The following is an 18,290-nucleotide window of genomic DNA, read 5'->3' as shown; positions in this document are numbered from 1 at the left end:
GTAAACATGCTTCTATGGTTACCACTCAAGTAGAACAAGTACTTAAAGCTCAGAATGATTTGCTCAATGAATTGAATAGTAAGAATAATGACTTTGCTGTTAGAGTTGCAACTAGTGGGGGTAAAGTGACTCAGGAACCTTTGTATCCTGAAGGTCACCCTAAGAGAATTGAGCAGGATTCTCAAAGAAATAATGTTGATACACCTAGTCCTTCTAAGAGGAAGAAAAAGAAAAATGAAAGGACTTTGCATGCTTCTAGTGAACCTGTTGTAGACACACCTGAGAATCCCAATGATATTTCTATCTCTGATGCTGAAACAAAATCTGGAAATGAACATGAACCTAGTGATAATGTTAATGATGATATTCATGTTGATGCTCAACCTAGTAATGACAATGATGTAGAAATTGAACCTGCTGTTGATCTTGATAACCCACAATCAAAGAATCAACATTATGATAAGAGAGAATTTGTTGCTAGGAAGCACGGTAAAGAAAGAGAACCATGGGTTCAGAAACCCATGCCTTTTCCTCCCAAACCATCCAAGAAAAAGGATGATGAGGATTTTGAGCGCTTTGCTGAAATGATTAGACCTATCTTCTTGCGTATGCGTTTGACTGATATGCTTAAAATGAATCCTTATGCTAAGTATATGAAAGAAATTGTTACAAATAAAAGAAAGATACCGGAAGCTGAAATTTCCACCATGCTTGCTAATTATACTTTTTAGGGTGGAATACCTAAGAAACTTGGAGATCCAGGAGTACCAACTATACCATGCTCCATTAAAAGAAACTATGTTAGAACTGCTTTATGTGATCTTGGAGCCAGTGTTAGTGTTATGCCTCTCTCTTTATATCGTAGACTTGATTTGAATAAGTTGACACCTACTGAAATATCTTTGCAAATGGCTGATAAATCAACTACTATACCTGTCGGTATTTGTGAGAATGTGCCTGTTGTGGTTGCAAATGTTACTATTTTAACGAACTTTGTTATTCTTGATATTCCCGAGGACGATAGTATGTCTATTATTCTTGGAAGACCCTTTTTGAATACTGCAGGGGCTGTTATTGATTGCAACAAGGGCAATGTCACTTTTCATGTTAATGGTAATGAGCATACGATACACTTTCCGAGGAAACAACCTCAAGTCGACAGTATCAATTCTATTGGAATAATTCCATCGATTATTATTGGAGGTTTTGAATTTCCTCTTCCTACTGTCAAAAAGAGATATGATATTATTATTATTGGGGACGTGCATATCCCCGTTGAGGTAACCTAGTGCTATTCAAAAGTTCTCCGGTTCCATGTTATTCGGAATGAGTTTGTTAACAAGACTTGATCAACCTTGTTAGTGGATTCCTTTTGATGAGAATGAGATGGATGAAGTTAGAAAGCACAACCTTCTGTACCCTCCTTTTACTTTTTGTAATTTAGATTAAATAAAGCAAACATAGTATTTTCTGTCTGTTTTCCGATTTATCCGTGCAATAAAAAAATACCCCAAAAATAAAAGTTCTCCAAATGCCCCGAAATTGAAATATGATTTTTACGGAATATTTGAGAATATCTGGCACTGAGAACACAGCAGGGGGAGCAAGCACCTGGCCACGAGGGTCCTGGGCACGCCCACCCCCTGGGCGCGCCCCCTGCCTCGTGGGCCCATGGTGGCTCCCCTCCACTAATTCCAGCCACCACACACTCCTTCCTCCCAAAAAATCACCAACCAGCTCAAGCACGAGTTCTGGCTCATTTTGCTACGATTTTTGATCTCCTTGCTCAAAGCTCAACTCACAAAACTGCTTTGGGGGATTGATCTTCGGTATGTGACTCCTCCAATGGTCCAATTAGTTTTTGTTCTAGTGCTTTATTCATTGCAAATTTTTGTTGCTTAGGTGACCCTGTTCTTGAGCTTGCATGTCAAATCTATTTGGTCCCAAGTAGTTATAATGCATGATATAGTCTCTAAGCACATGTGGGAGTAGTTGCTATCAATTTTGTTGAGTTTGGTTCACTTCTATTTGAAGTTACTAAAATTTTCAGAAATTTTTCAGAGGAAGAATTATGTTTAGGAAAATGTACCAAGGTGGTCCTTCAAGGAAGCAATGTCCCAGGCTCGCAATACGTGATGCGGACGATGAACCACCGAGGGAAGCTCAAGTGCGGGCTTGTGAATGGCCATCAGAGGACTTTATGGTTCGAGCAGGAATCAAGGAGGAATTTGACACATATGTGCGTAACGCCGATCTTGGGAGCTTCGAGGCAGATAAGTGCGGCCAGTACCACTATCTCACTGATTCCTTTGTGAGAAGGTTTGAATTTTCATCATCACGCAATTCTCAAACTGTCCTGTTTGATCTTTATGAAAATTCTTATACTATGGACTTAGAGGATTTTAATACTGCTTGCAAACTTGCACAATGGGGTAGCACTAGTGAGCCTCGCAAATCTGAGTTTAGAGATTTTCTTGCTAGTATAACTGTGGGGGAGTCTAGAGATATAACACAAGCTACCATAGGGAGCATTCATTTTCCTGCTATACATTATTTTGCTCTCTTCATAGGTAGGTGCATAAATGGCAAGGATGAAGCATGTCATATGTGTGTCCCTGACCTCAGTGTTCTCAGGAGTGCTGTATTAGGAGATAAACATTATAATTTGGGAGCCATTGTTGCATGTAGGTTGCATAATAATAGAATTAATTGAGATTTCTTTGGTGGAATTTATGCAACCCGTTTAGCTAATTTTCTTGACATACCCATACATGAGTATGATATTGAGTTGCCTCCTGTTTATTTAGATTATGAGGCTATGGTTCGTCATCAGTTTGTTGAGAGGAACGATCAGTTCCTCCAGTACCGACTATTGACAGACGACGCACCTATCACGTCGCTCTCCCTGCTCCTACTTTCTTTGACTTTCAGGCAAAAGGGAGACATGTTATAACTAGGGAGGAGGCGAACGAGTACGAGTGGAGAACTGAGACAGCTTGCCTCCAAGCACCAACCCCATGATGCGATAGCCGCTGCATCTCAGTATGACCCCAACTACAACTTTGGATATCCGCCAGGCCAGCCGTGGCAATAGACCAACTTAGGCCAAAAGCCTAAGCTTGGGGGAGTACGTATTTCTCACCGACATTACATTTATGTTCACACACTCATGCTAGTTGTCGGTGCTCATACTTTTTCACTGTAATATCCATGCTAGTTTATTTTTCCTTTTTTATTTTTTCTTCTTGTGTGTTTGAAAAACCTTAAGAAAAAAAAATTAGTTGTAGCTTTTAGCTAGTTTACTTTCCATGCTTGTAGTAGTAATTAAAAAGAAAACCCAAAAAGATTTCCTGTTCTTCTTTTGCTTGTTGGGAGCTTTCCCGTGTAAATAGTTTTATTTCTTTTCTTTTCTTTGGGGGTCGAGAGGAGAAGACCATAATGAAATTGTTAAAGTGGCTCTTATATGCATTATTGTTGATTTAACCAAGAGCCCGTTTTGCCTTGTCTTCTCCTGTTTATTGAATGCTCGCAGATTCCAGCTTAGTCCAATGCACGTGCACTATTATTATTATTCACATCATTCGGTCGTGCAAGTGAAAGGCAATAATGACGATATATGATGGACTGATTGAGATGAGAGAAGCTGGTATGAACTCGACCTCTCTTGTTTTTGGAAATATGATTAGTTCATCGTTCCTGATTCAGCCTATTATGAATAAACATGTTTGCAATGACAATTAGAGATTATAGTTGCTCATGCCATGCTTAATTTGCTAGGAGTTTATAATGGTTTACCTCACGCGCCAACATGCTATTAGAATGGTTGTGATGTGGTATGATAGGGTGGTATCCTCCTTTGAATGATTCGAGTGACTTGACTTGGCACATGTTCACACATGTAGTTGAAACAAAATCAACATAGCCTCCACGATATTTATGTACATGGTGGATTATATCCTACTCATGCTTGCACTCAATGTTTATTAATTTTAATGCATGTTCATGACTGTTGTCGCTCTCTAGTTGGTCGCTTCCCAGTCTTTTTCTAGCCTTCACTTGTACTAATCGGGAATACTGCTTGTGCATCCACTTCCATAAACCCCAAAGTTATTCCATATGAGTCCACCATACCTTCCTATATGCGGTATCTACCTGCCGTTCCAAGTAAATTTGTATGTGCCAAACTCCAAACCTTCAAATGAAATTCTGTTTTGTATGCTCGAATAGCTCATGTATCAACTAGGGCTGTCTGTATCTTCCATGCTAGGCGGGTTATTCTCAAGAGGAGTGGACTCCGCTCCTCACTCACGAGAAAATGGCTGGTCACCGGGATGCCCAGTCCCATGCTTTATGCAAATCAAATCAAAATAATTGCAAACAAAACTCCCCTGGGACTCTTGTTAGTTGGAGGCACTCGTTGTTTCGAGCAAGCCATGGATTGATGCTTGTTGGTGGAGGGGGAGTATAAACTTTACCATTCTGTTTGGGAACCGCCTATAATGTGAGTAGCATGGAAGATATCGAGATCTCTCGGTTGTTATGTTGACAATGAAAGTATGCCGCTCAAAATATTATTTGTCTCTATTTCAAAACCGAGCTCTGGCACCTCTACAAATCCCTTCCTCCCTCTGCGAAGGGCCCTTCTATTTACTTTTATGTTGAGTCATCACCCTCTTATTAAAAAGCACCGGCTGGAGAGCACCGCTGTCATTTGCATCCATTACTATTAATTTATATTGAGTATGACTATGACTAGATCTCTTTTACCATGAATTACAATGTTTAGTCAGTCCTTGATCTTTAAAGGTGCTCTGTATTTATGTTTTGCGGTCTCAGAAAGGGCTAGAGAGATACCATTTTGTTATATCATATCATGATTGTTTTGAGAAAGTTTTTTCATCCGAGATTTATTATTATTGCTCGCTAGTTGATTATGCCATTGACATGAGTAAACATGATACCTAAGTGTTATTATGAATATGGTTAGTTCATAATCTTTGCTGAAAACTTGAATGCTGGCTTTACATATTTACAACAACAAGAGCAAACCGAGTTTGTAAAAGTTTTTCTTTGTCACTTTTAGTTTATCAACTGAATTGCTTGAGGACAAGCAAAGGTTTAAGCTTGGGGGAGTTGATACGTCTCCGTCGTATCTACTTTTCCAAACACTTTTGCCCTTGTTCTGGACTCTAACTTGCATGATTTGAATGGAACTAACCTGGACTGACGCTGTTTTCAGCGGAATTGCCATGGTGTTATTTTTGTGCAGAAATAAAAGTTCTCGGAATGACCTGAAAATCAACGGATAATTATTTTGGAATTAATAAAAAATACTGGCAAAAGAATCAAGGCCAGGGGGCCCACGCCCTGTCCACAAGGGTGGGGGGCGCGCCCCCTGCCTCGTGGGCCCCCTGGAGCTCCACCGACCTCAACTCCAACTCTATATATTCACGTTCGGGGAGAAAAAAATCAGAGAGAAGGATTCATCGCGTTTTACAATACGGAGCCGCTGCCAAGCCCTAATCTCTCTCGGGGGGCTGATCTAGAGTCCGTTCGGGGCTCCGGAGAGGGGAATCCGTCGCCATCATCATCATCAACCATCCTCCATCACCAATTTCATGATGCTCACCGCCGTGCGTGAGTAATTCCATCGTAGGCTTGCTGGACGGTGATGGGTTGGATGAGATTTATCATGTAATCGAGTTAGTTTTGTTAGGGTTTGATCCCTAGTATCCACTATGTTCTGAGATTGATGTTGCTATGACTTTGCTATGCTTAATGCTTGTCACTAGGGCCCGAGTGCCATGATTTCAGATCTGAACCTATTATGTTTTCATGAATATATGTGAGTTCTTGATCCTATCTTGCAAGTCTATAGTCACCTACTATGTGTTATGATCCGACAACCCCGAAGTGACAATAATCGGGACCACTCCCGGTGATGACCGTAGTTTGAGGAGTTCATGTATTCACTATGTGTTAATGCTTTGGTCCGGTACTCTATTAAAAGGAGGCCTTAATATCCCTTAGTTTCCATTAGGACCCCGCTGCCACGGGAGGGTAGGACAAAAGATGTCATGCAAGTTCTTTTCCATAAGCACGTATGACTATAGTCGGAATACATGCATACATTACATTGATGAATTGGAGCTAGTTCTGTGTCACCCTATGTTATAACTGTTGCATGAATAATCGCATCCGGCATAATTCTCCATCACCGATCCAATGCCTACGAGCTTTTCACATATTGTACTTCGCTTATTTACTTTACCGTTGCCATTGTTACAATCACTACAAAACTGCTATTGTTACTTTTGCCACCGTTACCATTACTTCCATATTACTTTGCTGCTAAACACTTTGCTGCAGATACTAAGTTATCCAGGTGCGGTTGAATTGACAACTCAACTGCTAATACTTGAGAGTATTCTTTGGCTCCCCTTGTGTCAAATCAATAAATTTGGGTTGAATACTCTACCCTTGAAAACTGTTGCGATCCCCTATACTTGTGGGTTATCAGTGATTTCACCCAATGACATAGTAGTGGTAGCGAGACATGTATTGCTTTGTTTCCATTGGGGATAACAAGATGGGGTTTTCATCATATTGCTTGAGTTTATCCCGCTACATCATGTCATCTTACTTAATGCGTTACTCTGTTCTTATGAACTTAATACTCTAGATGCAGGCAGGAGTCGGTCGATGTGTAGAGTAATAGTAGTAGATGCAGAATCGTTTCGGTCTACTTGATACGAATGTGATGCCTATATTTCATAATCATTGCCTTGGGTATTGTCATAACTTTGCATTTTTCTATCAATTGCTCGACAGTAATTTTTTTACCCACCGTATTATTTGCCTTCAAGAGAGAAGCCTCTAGTGAAACCTATGGCACCCGGGTCTATTTTCCTCATTATATTTTCAGATCTATATATTAAAAATACCAAAAATACCTTTCTGCACTTTATTTATATTTACTTTATTTTACGTTATAGTAATCTTTTACATCTATCTCTATCAGATCTCACCTTTGCAAGTGACCGTGAAGGGATTGACAACCCCTTTATCGCGTTGGGGTGCAAGTGTTTGATTGTTTGTGTAGGTGCATCTATTGGGGACTTGTGCGTTTCACCTACTAGATTGATACCTTGGTTCTTAACTGAGGGAAATACTTATCTCTACTGTGCTGCACCACCCTTTCCTCTTCAAGGGAAAAACCAACGCAAGCTTAAGAAGTAGCAGTTCCGGGCACCCCCGGTAGGTGTATGGGCCTAATGGGCCAAGGGAGGGACATACCAGCCCATAGGGGGCTGGTGCGCCCCTCTCCCTGGCCGACCGGTCCTAAGGAAGGAAATGGGGGAGGGCTAGCCCCTCCTGCCTTCCCCTTCTCATGGGAGAAAGGAAAGGGGGGGGGGCGCCTCCCTCTCCTGCCTTTACCCGCTCACCTAAAAAGGAAGGGGCGGCTTGGGAGAGACCCCAAGTAGGATTCCTCCTACTTGGGGTGCCCCCTTGGCTGCTACTCCCTCCCCCACCTATATATATGTCGGAGGGGGGCGGCTAGCACAACACAACATTGTCTTAGCCATGTGCGGCGCCCCCTCCACCGTTTACACCCACAGTCATATTTTTGTAGTGCTTAGGCGAAGCCCTGCGGAGATAGCATCATCGTCACCGTCACCACGCCGTCGTGCTGTCGGAACTCATCCACTACCTCGCCGTCTTGATGGATCAAGAAGGCGGAGGATGTCGCCGAGCTGAACGTGTGCTGAACGCGGAGGTGTCGTACGTTCGGTACTTGATCGGTTGGAGCGCGAAGAAGTTCGACTACATCAACCGCGTTATTAAACGCTTTCGCTGACGGTCTACGAGGGTACATAGACAAAATCTTCCCCTCTCGTTGCTATGCATCTCCATGGATAGATCCTGCGTGTGTGTAGAATTTTTTTGTTTTCCATGCAACGTTTCCCAACAGTGGCATCCGAGCCAGGTCTATGCGTAGATGATATGCACGAGTAGAACACAAAGAGTTGTGGGCGGTGATAGTCATACTGCTTACCACCAACGTCTTATTTTGATTCGGCGGTATTGTAAGATGAAGCGGCCCGGACCAACCTTACATGTCCACGTACATGAGACCGGTTCCACCAACAGACATGCAACTAGTTTTGCATAAAGGTGGCTGGCGGGTGTCTGTTTCTCCTACTTTAGTTGAATCAAATTTGACTACGGCCGATCCTTGAAGAAGGTTAAAACAGAAAACTTGATAAATCACCATTGTGGTTTTTGCCGTAGGTAAGAACAGTTCTTTCTAGAAGCCCGTAGCAGCCACGTAAAACTTGCAACAACAAAGTAGAGGACGTCTAACTTGTCTTTGCAGGGCATGTTGTGATGTGATATGGTCAAGACATGATGTGATATACGTTGTTGTATGAGATGATCATGTTTTGTAAATTATCGGCAACCGGCAGGAACCCTATGGTTGTCTCTTTATTGTATGAAATGCAAACGCCATGTAATTACTTTACTTTATCGCTATGTGTTAGCAATAGTTGTAGAAGCAATAGTTGGCGAGACGACAACAATGCAACGATGGAGATCAAGGTGTCAAGCCGGTGATGATGGAGACCATGACAATGCTTTGGAGATGGAGATCAAAAGCACAAGATGATGATGGCCATATCATGTCACATATTTTGATTGCATGTGATATTTATCTTTTATGCATCTTATTTTGCTTAGAACGATGGTAGCAATATAAGATGATCCCTTCACACAATTTCAAGATAAAAGTGTTCTCCTCGAGTATGCACCGTTGCTAAAGTTTGTCGTTTCGAAGCACCTCGTGATGATCGGGTGTGATAGACTCTACATTCACATACAATGGGTGTAAGCCAGTTTTACACAAGCAGAACACTTGGGTTAAACTTGACGAGCCTAGCATGTACAGACATGGTCTCGGAACACTGGAGACCGAAAGGTCGAACATGAGTCATATAGTAGATATGATCAACATAGAGATGTTCACCATTGAAGACTACCCCATCTCATGTGATGATCGGTCATGGGTTAGTTGATTTGGATCATGCATCACTTATATAAATTGAGGGATGCTTATTTAAGTGGGAGTTCATTAGTAATTTTATTAATTGAACTCAATTTATCATGAACTTAGTCTTATAGTTTTGCATATCTATGTTGTAGATCAATGGCCCGAGCTACCGTTCCCCTGAATTTTAATGCGTTCCTAGAGAAAGCTAAGTTGAAATATGATGGTAGCAACTACATGGACTGGGTCCATAACTTGAGGATTATCTTCATTGCTAAATAGAAGAATTATGTCCTTGATGCACCGATAGGTGACAGACCTGCTGCAGGAGCTGATGCAGATGTTATGAACGTCTGGCAAGCTCGATCTGATGACTACTCAATAGTTCAGTGTGCCATACTTTACGGCTTAGAACCGGGATTTCAAGGACGTTTTGAATGTCATGGAGCATATGATATGTTCCAAGAGTTGAAGTTAATATTTCAAGCAAATGCCCAGGTTGAGAGATATGAAGTATCCAACAAGTTCTATAGCTGCAAGATGGAGGAGAACAATTCTGTCAGTGAACACATACTCAAAATGTCTGGGGTATCATAACCACTTGACTCAGCTGGGAGTTGAACTTCCAGTTGATAGTGTTATTGACAGAGTTCTTCAATCACTGCCACGAAGCTACAAAGGCTTCGTGGTGAACTATAATATGCAAGGGATGAATAAAACAATTCCTGAGCTCTTTGCAATGCTTAAGGCAACGGAGGTAGACATTAAGAAGGAGCATCAAGTGTTGATGGTTAACAAGACCACTAGTTTCAAGAAAAAAGGCCAAGGAAAGAAAGGGAACTTCAAGAAGAATGGCAAGCAAGTTGCCACTCCCGGGAAGAAACCCAAAGCTGGACCTAGCCTGAAACTGAGTGCTTCTACTGCAAAGGAAGTGGTCCCTGGAAGCGTTACTGCCCCAAGTATTTGGTGGGTAAGAAGGATGGCAAAGTGAACAAAGGTATATTTGATATACATGTAATTGATGTGTTCCTTACTAATGCTTGTAGTAGCGCCTGGGTATTTGATACTAGTTCGGTTGTCCATGTTTGTAACTCGAAATAGGAGCTGCGGAATAAACGAAGATTGGTTAAGGACGAGGTGACGATGCGCGTCGGAAATGGTTCCCAGGTCGATGTGATCGCCGTCGGCACCCTATCTCTACATTTACCTTCGGGATTAGTTTTGGACCTCAATAATTGTTATTTGGTGCCCGCGTTGAGCATGAACGTTATATCTGGATCTTGTTTATTGCCAGACGGTTATTCATTTAAGTCAGAGAATAATAGTTGTTCTATTTATATGAATAATATCTTTTATGGTCATGCATCCTTGAAGTGTGGTCAATTCTTATTGAATCTCGATTGTAGTGATACACATATTCATAATATTGAACCAAAAGATGCAAAGTTGATGATGATAGTGCAACATACTTGTGGCACTACCGTTTAGGTCATATTGGTGTAAAGCGCAAGAAGAAACTCCATGCAGATGGACTTTTGGAGTCACTTGATTACGAATCATTTGATACTTGCGAACCATGCCTCATGGGCAAGATGACTAAAACTCCGTTCTCCGGAACAATGGAGTGACCTAATGACTTATTGGAAATAATACATACCGATGTATGCGATCCGATGAGTGTTGAAGCATGCTGCGGGTATCGTTATTTTCTGACCTCCATACATGATTTAAGCAGATATGGGTATATCTACTTAATGAAACACAAGTCTGAAACATTTGAAAAGTTCAAAGAATTTCAGAGTGAAGTGGAGAATCATCGTAACAAGAAAATAAAGTTTCTACGATCTAATCGCGGAGGCGAATATTTGAGTTACGAGTTTGGCCTTCATTTAAAACAATGTGGAATTGTTTCACAACTCACGTCACCTGGAACACCACAGTGTAATGGTGTGTCCGAACGTCGTAACCTTACTTTATTAGATATGGTGCATTCTATGATGTCTCTTACCAATTTACCACAATCGTTTTGGGGTTATGCATTAGAGATAGCTGCATTCACGTTAAATAGGGCACCGTCTAAATCCGTTGAGACGATACCATATGAACTATGGTTTGGCAAGAAACCCAAGCTATCGTTTCTTAAAATGTGGGGATGCGATGCTTATTTCAAAAGGCTTCAGCCTGATAAGCTCGAACCTAAATCAGAGAAGTGCGTCTTCATAGGATACCCTAAAGAAACTATTGGGTACACTTTCTACCACATATCCGAAGGCAAGATCTTTGTTGCTTAGAATGGGTCCTTTCTAGAGAAGGAGTTTCTCTCGAAAGAAGCGAGTGGGAGGAAAGTAGGACTTGATAAGGTAGTTGTACCTTCTCTCGAATTGGAAGGTAGCACATCAGAGAAAACCGTTCCCGTGATGTCTACACCAACTAGAGAGGAAGCTAATGATGATCATGAAACTTCAGATCAAGTTACTAGTGAACTTCGTAGGTCAACCAGAGCACGATCCACACCATAGTGGTACGGTAATCCTGTCTTGGAAGTCATGTTACTAGGCCAAGGCGAACCTACGAACTATGAAGAAGCTATGATGAGCCCAGATTCCGATAGATGGCTTGAGGCCATGAAATCTGAGATAGGATCCATGTATGAGAACAAAGTATGGACTTTGGTGGACTTGCCCGATGATCGGCAAACCATAGAAAATAAATGGATCTTCAAGAAGAAGACTGACGCTGATGGTAATGTTACTGTCTACAAAGCTCAACTTGTCGCAAAAGGTTTTTGACAAGTTCAAGGGATTGACTACGATGAGACTTTTTCACGCATAGCGATGCTTAAGTCCGTCCAAATCATGTTAGCAATTGCCGCATTTTACGATTATGAAGTCTGGCAAATGGATGTCAAAACTGCATTCCTTAATGGATATCTTAAAGAAGATGTCGGAGTAAATGGCCACGGGTAGCCTAACCGACTGCCCCTGGTTCTTATGAAAAAATTATCAGGCCTTCGGGCCTCCAAGCACTCCGAGCAATGGGCCGCCTTCCCTGGCCGGCTACCACTAAAGCCGACTCCTGGAAGGCGACCCAGCCTCACCAACTCCTCCCCAGGACGACTATGGGGTGTCCGACTCCAAGAAGCCGGCCAAGAAGGACGCCGACTCCTAGCAGCCGGCCAAGACCACAACCACTCCAAACCACTCCCACATAACGGCGACGTGACGGGGTGTGGCCACAGTGCGGCCTACTACCCCTGAAGCCCGAGGCGGGCATGGCTACAGGAGGCCGTACGGGACGGACGTCTCCCGTGCAGCTCGGCACTGTAGCCATGTTGGCCTCGACGTCACCCACGACCGACTCCCGTACGGCCCGTGGGCGGCGGGCCCCTTCGGCCAGAGAGAGGCGTGAAGGCGGCCCGGCCTTTCCTAGTCGGCCAAGAGTGTAGCCGGCCTCCAGAAGCCGGCTACTCCCTTCCTCGAAGCAGGAGTCCCATTAAGGAGACAAGACGAGGTAAGGCTACAGTGATAGCCCCCGAGGCGGCCCACTGTAGCCACGCTTGCCTCGGCAAAGCCCTCGTCATCACAGGCGAGGCTACAGTAAGCAGCCGCCGACAAGACCCTATGCAGTGGGGCCGGCCTGTCGACCGAGTAGCCGGCAGCCGGCGGGACCCACCAGCCAGCGGGACCCAGCAGCCGGCGGAGAAGCCGGCGAGCGTAGGCACTGACGGCTGGGGCCAGAGCCCAGCCGGATTACCATTGTACCCCCGGGGGGTAGGCCTATATAAACCCCCCGGAGCACCCATGCAAAGGGTTGGCACCCAAGCATAGTTGGCCTCCGAGCATAGAGCTGCCTTCTAAGCATAGCACACCCACCATAGATAGAGAGAAGCAAGAGCTAGCCTTGTTCTTCTTCTCCCTTGATCTCAACAGCTCTAGGAGCGATTGTAGCTACCTTTTACCGATCTAGTGATCATGCGGAGACCCCGCAGAGCAGGACTAGGGGTGTTATCTCCACGGAGAGCCCCGAACCTGGGTAAGATTCGCCGGCGTGCATGTCTTCGCCTCATCCCGTTTCCAGGCACCGGCGACGTTTTATTGGCTCCCACAATGATAAGCCATCCCTTGGCATATGTCGCACCAACCACCCGACATTTGGCGCCCACCGTGGGGCCAGGTGCACCGTCGTCCGGAGACCTGTTCTGGACGGGAACCCTCTTCCTCCCCCGCGAGCGCAGCCAGCCTGCTGCGCCCGATGGCGTTTGCCTCGACGCGCTGCAAGGCGTCGACGACGCCTGCGCAGCGAGCCGCCTCGCCGATCTGCTCGGCGAGACTCGCATCTCCGATGAGCCTGCGTCCGACGCAGGCACCGACTACCCCGAGAGTTGTCTCGTCAGCCTCCTCGACCAACTTCACGTCTCCAGCGAGCCTGCTGCGGATGTGGAGTCCGTCGGCTCCACCGACCCGATGCTCATCGACTTCGACACCGCGTCGCTCGACGCCTACCCCTCCGACGTGGTGGTCTTCGACGACCCCCTCCCTCGGGCTGACAGCGGCAGCAGCGCTGTCACTAAAGTGCTGGTCATCAGCCACGTCTCCAACTCGGGCGAGAACGCCCGCGACGCTCAGCAAGCGGCGATGCACGACCTCTCCGTCCCCATCCCGGCCGACGCCGACGCCGAGACCCTAGAGGCACGCCGCCTTGCCCTCATCGCGGAGGGCAAGAAGATAGCCTCGATGAGGCGCCTCACCGAGGCCCACCAGCGCGAAGTCGACCGCGCCGCCTTCGGCACGCCGCCGCCTAGCGGCCCAAGCCAAGCCGGCTTCGTCCAGAAGCGCGGCGCAGCCGTTGCCAGCATGCTGGGCGCAGATCGCCCCGTCTACGCCACCCCGCTCGAGAATCTGCGAGCCGCTCAGGCGGCCGCAGAAGAGCTCAATGGGCTGGGAGCCGACGAGCTCCCCTACATGGCAAGACGGATCCAGCAGCTGATCGACGCGGCTGCAGAACGGCACGAAGCCGGCGCCCGTGCTGATAGTCATCCCCCGCGCAGGGAACACGCCGCGACGTCCCGCTCGCCGACTACGAGCGGCGCACGCCAGAAGAAAGACAAGGAGCCGGCTGCCAGCCGCAGCCGGACTCGCATCACCATCGAGCGCGACGCGGATGGCCGCCCTCGAGCTGTAGAGCACCAAGGAAACCTGCCTCCTCCCCCGCCTCGAAGAGAAAGACGCCTTACTCCGTCGCCTGTCACGCATCTGACTCTTGGCGACCGACTCGGTCGCCGAGAAGGAGTCGGCGAGAACGACGCCCGCCACAGGATCGACCGCCTTGCTCGGTCCTTGGCGTTAGAAGAAGAAGACGATGTCGGCCCGCCATGCTTTGGCCCCTGCATCCGCGATGAACCCTTCCCTAAAGGGTTCTCGCTCCCCAGAGATACGCCCAAGTACAACGGCTCGGTGAAGCCGGAACATTGGCTCATCGACTACTCCACGGCCGTCAGCATCGCCAACGGCAATCGGCGCGTCGCCGTGAAGTACGTCCCCCTGATGCTGCAGGGCACGGCGCGCACGTGGCTCAACAGCCTCAAGCCCTACAGCATCAACAGTTGGCTGGACTTCACCGAAGTATTCGTCCGTAACTTCACTAGCACCTACAAGCGGCCTCCCAAGCCTCGCCAGCTCTCCCTCTGCGTCCAGGGGCCCAACGAGTCAACCCGCGATTACCTCACGCGATGGGCCGAGCTCCGTAACTCCTGCGAGGGAGTGCACGAGGTCCAGGCCATCGAGTACTTCACTGCCGGGTGCCGAAAGGGCACCCTCCTCAAGCACTGACTCCTCTGCGACGAGCCGGCTACCCTCGACGAGCTACTAGTCATCGCTGACAAGTATGCCACCGCCGACTCCTCAATGAAGACCGAGCTCCGAGTGGACGCCTCGGGAAAAGTAGTTGCTCCGGCTCCCAAGACGCCGGCTGGCGACCCTAACCGGCGCCCCTACCAGAACGACCACAAGCGCAAAGGCCCCATGCCGACCTCCTCCAGTCGGCAGGTGGCCACAATTGAAGACGAGCAGCCCGAAGAGCGGCCCACTCCCAAGAAGAAGGGTGGCCGGCCACCTTGGCAGCCGTCTTTCTCCTACGAGCAAGCACTCGATGCTCCCTGCAAGTTCCACAGCGGCGCGAAGCCATCCAACCATACAACGCGGAAGTGCCACTGGCTCACCCGCATCACCAAGGGCGAAGGGATGGTGCCGCCTCCGCCTCCCGGCCCGCCGCCTCCAGCTCCCCAGCAGCCGGCGGCCCGGCCGGCAGTCGGCGCCATCCAAGACGAATTCCCCGAAGAGCACGCCGCCTACGTCGTCTTCACGAGTCAAGCCGACGATAAGCGCAGCCGACGCCGGCAGCACCAAGAAGTAAACGCAGTCGCCTCTAGCACCGCCGAGTTCATGCACTGGTCGGAAAAGCCAATCAGCTGGAGCCAGGCCGACCACCCGGAGGTGATGCCTTCGCCCGGCTCCTATGCTATGGTCTTGGACGTCACCCTTGCGATGGAGAGGCGAGCTGCCAGATTTTCCCGCGTCCTGATAGACGGCGGAAGCAGTATCAACATACTGTACCGCGACACCATGGACAAGCTGAACATCAAAGCGAAGTAGCTCATGCCGAGCCGCACCGTCTTCCATGGTATCGTACCCGGCCTATCTTGCTCTCCAATCGGCAAGATCAAAATGGATGTTCTCTTTGGAGACAAAGATCATTTTCGCCGGGAAGCAATATAGTTCGAGGTAGTGGATTTGGAGAGCCCCTATCATGCACTGCTTGGCCGACCTGCTTTGGCCAAGTTCATGGTTGTGCCCCACTACGCCTACCTGAAGATGAAGATGCCGAGCTTGAAGGGGATCATCACGGTAGCCGGCGACTACAAGAAGTCCATCGAGTGTGCCATGGCCAGCAGCCGGCTGGCCGAGTCCCTCGTGGTGGCAGAAGAGAAGAAGATGTTGGAACGGGTTGTGGCCATGGCCGGCAAGCAGCCGGCCTTGTCCCCCAACCCCAAGGATTGTGACGCGCAGGGCTCCTTCCAGCCTGCCAAAGAGACGAAGAAGATACCTCTGGACCCAGAGAACCCGGAGAGGTTCGCTGTGATTGGGGCGAACTTGGACAGCAAATAGGAAGGCGAGCTCGTCGACTTCCTCCGTGAGAATCGAGACATCTTCGCATGGTCGCCAAAGGATATGCCGGGTGTCCCGAAGGATTTCGCCAAGCACAAATTACATGTCCGAGCTGATGCGAAGCCGGTCAAGCAACCCCTCCGCCGACTATCAGAAGAGAAGCGAAGAATCGTGGGAGAAGAGATAGCCCGGCTCCTTGCCGCCGGCTTCATCATGGAGGTTTTCTTTCCAGAATGGCTCGCCAACCCAGTTCTGGTTCTGAAGAAGAATAACAAGTGGCGTATGTGTATAGACTACACGAGTTTGAACAAGGCCTGCCCAAAAGATCCGTTTGCTCTGCCACGGATTGACCAAGTGATAGACTCTACAGCCGGATGAGAGCTGTTAAGTTTTTTGGATGCATACTCCGGGTACCACCAGATCAAGTTGGACCCGGCTGACCGCCTAAAGACTGCCTTCATCACACCGTTTGGAGCTTTCTGCTACCTGACAATGACATTCGGCTTGAGAAACGCCGGTGCCACTTTTCAGCGTTGCATGCAGAAATGTCTCTTGAAACAACTCGGCAGAAATGCCCACGTCTACGTAGACGACATTGTGGTGAAGACAGAGAAGCGCGGTACCTTGCTGGAAGACCTGAAAGAAACATTCGCCAACTAGCACCGATTCCAGATCAAGCTCAACCCCGAGAAGTGCGTGTTCGGAGTGCCAGCCGGCCAGCTGCTAGGCTTCCTGGTCTCCGAACGCGGCATTGAGTGCAACCCCGTGAAGATCAAGGCCATCGAGAGGATGGAGATTCCCACCAAGCTGCGAGATGTGCAGAAGTTCACTGGCTGCTTAGCCTCCCTGAACCGTTTTATCAGCCGACTAGGAGAGAAGGCTCTCCCTCTGTACCGACTCATGAAGAAGTCCACTCACTTTGAGTGGAATGATCAAGCCGACCAAGCCTTCCATGAGTTGAAGAAAATGTTGACCACTCCGCCTGTCCTGGCCGCGCCGACTGAGAAGGAGCCCATGCTCCTCTACATCGCCGCGACAAGCCGAGTCGTCAGCACTGTTGTTGTGGACCAGCGCCCGGAGGAAGGCCGAGCCCAGCTAGTCCAGAGGCCGGTCTACTATCTCAGCGAAGTACTGTCCAGCTCAAAGCAAAACTACCCGCACTACCAGAAGATGTGCTATGGAGTGTACTTCACTGCCAAGAAATTGAAGCCCTACTTCCAAGAGCACCCCATCACGGTCGTGTGCACTGCCCCGCTCGCCGAGATCATAGGCAGCTGGGATGCATCCGGTCGGGTGGCCAAATGGGCCATTGCCTTGGCGCCCTACACGATTTTTTATCAACCCCGCACCGCCATCAAGGCGCAAGCATTGGTCGACTTCCTCGTCGACTGGGCCGAGACCCAGTACTTACCGCCGGCTCCCGACTCTACCCATTGGCGGATGCACTTTGACGGGTCCAAGATGCGCACCGGCTTGGGAGCCGGCATCGTCCTCACCTCTCCCAAAGGCGACAAGCTCAAGTACACGCTGCAGATCCACTTCGCCGCCTCCAACAACGTGGCCGAGTACGAGGCGCTCGTACATGGGCTCCGGCTAGCCAAAGAACTCGGCATACGCCGGATCCTGTGCTACGGCGACTCAGACTTTGTGGTCCAGCAATCATCTGGCGACTGGGACGCCAAGGACGCGAACATGGCGAGCTACCGTTTCCTCATCCAGCAGATGAGCGGATACTTCGAAGGGTGCGAGTTCCTTCACGTGCCAAGGGCCGACAAGGACCAAGCAGATGCCCTAGCACGGATCGGCTCTACCCGACAAGCCATACCGACTGGCGTCTCCCTCCAGCGCCTCCTCAAGCCGTCCATCAAGCCGTCTCCAGAGTCGGATTCCATCTTCGTACCGCCTACGCCAGAAACAGCCGGATCCGGCTTGAGAAACCCCGCAGGCGGCACGGGGACTTCGACGACTGGCCCGGGGACTGACGTAGTCGCACCCGGCCCAGGGACTTCAGAACCCGGCCCGGGGACTGCAGCAGTCAGCCCGGGGACTGCAACGACACAAGAAGCGGTGGCCGACTCCAA

General features: G+C 48.3%; 1 pseudogene; it reads left to right on the top strand.

Annotated features, from left to right (window-relative positions):
* LOC141026122 (uncharacterized) overlaps positions 1–18,290 on the top strand; it is a 159,212-nt pseudogene that overhangs the window by 127,852 nt on the left and 13,070 nt on the right.

Source organism: Aegilops tauschii, chromosome 6 (assembly GCF_002575655.3).
Source record: "Aegilops tauschii subsp. strangulata cultivar AL8/78 chromosome 6, Aet v6.0, whole genome shotgun sequence".
Lineage (NCBI taxonomy): Eukaryota > Viridiplantae > Streptophyta > Magnoliopsida > Poales > Poaceae > Aegilops > Aegilops tauschii.
This window is presented reverse-complemented; position numbering and strand designations above follow the sequence as displayed.